At 48.8% G+C, this 1,247-nt stretch overlaps 1 pseudogene; it reads left to right on the plus strand.

The window, feature by feature from the left end:
* The first annotated feature begins 416 nt into the window (after positions 1 to 416).
* Positions 417 to 509, plus strand: LOC136140618 (U6 spliceosomal RNA; annotated as a pseudogene).
* The last annotated feature ends 738 nt before the right edge of the window (positions 510 to 1,247 follow it).

The following is a 1,247-nucleotide window of genomic DNA, read 5'->3' on the forward strand; positions in this document are numbered from 1 at the left end:
TCCATCATTTTGGAAGTTCAGAGCTGGATTCTGGACAACAGTGAGAGGACTCTCGTGTTGGAGAGGTCCCTGGATAGGCTGAAGAGACAACTTGGGACAATAGAAAAGGGTCTCTTCTCTGAAGGCACTTTTCTGGGTGGGGCAGTAAGAGATCTGGCCCCTTAAGAAGGCTCCTGTGCTCACTTTGAGAGCACACATAGTAAAATTAGAACAATACAGGGCTTCCCTGGTGACGCAGTGGTTGAGAGTCCGCCTGCCGATGCAGGGGACGCGGGTTCGTGCCCCGGTCCGGGAAGATCCCACATGCCGTGGAGTGGCTGGGCCCGTGAGCCATGGCCGCTGAGCCTGCGCGTCCGGAGCCTGTGCTCCGCAATGGGAGAGGCCACAACAGTGAGAGGACCGCGTACCGTTAAAAAAATTAATTAATTAAAAATTAAAATTAGAACAATACAGAGAAGATTAGCCTGGGCACGGATGACACGCATATTCACATAGTGTTCCATATTTTTTGAAATAAATAAGTCACGAGGATGTAATGTACAGCATGGCGACTATAGTTAATAATACTATTTGTACATTTGAAAGCTGCTAAGAGGGTAAATCTTAAAAGTCATCATCACAAGAAAAAAAACTCTGTAAATATGTAAGGTGACAGATATGAAAAAGATTTATTTTGGTGATCATTTTACAACATATACAAATGTTGAATCATTCTGTTGCATACCTGGAACTAATGTTGTATGTCAATTATACCTCATTTTTAAAAAGGAAAAAGAAAGAGAAAAACAGATGGCTCCTCTCTACAGAGATGGTGATTAACTAGTGAGGCTCCTCAGGGGGGCAGGAGGGTGGGCCACTAAGGCCTCACTGTGGCAAAGGGGGCTGGCAGTCTACAGGGCCCTGCTCCGGAGGTGACAGAGTGAACAGGGGAGTGTCCCGCTAGCGGGGGGCTTGCCCCTAAGCTGGCCTGGCCTCTCCATGTCTCCTCTTCTCCCCAGGAATTCCGTTCCCACACCCGTCCTTGCAACACACACGCACGCATACACGTACACACACACACACACCCCACCTCATCCTGCCCTGGCCCTAGAACTGTGCCAGGCTTTCATCTCACTTCCCCAAGGGCAAGCACCGGATCTGTCCCACCTCCTAAGCCCAAGTGCCCAGCAAAGCACTAGGTTCAGGCACACTTGCTTGCCTACAAGCTGTCCCTCCCAGTCACTCAGGATTATTAAATGACCAAAATT

Source organism: Phocoena phocoena, chromosome 1 (assembly GCF_963924675.1).
Source record: "Phocoena phocoena chromosome 1, mPhoPho1.1, whole genome shotgun sequence".
Classification (NCBI taxonomy): domain Eukaryota; kingdom Metazoa; phylum Chordata; class Mammalia; order Artiodactyla; family Phocoenidae; genus Phocoena; species Phocoena phocoena.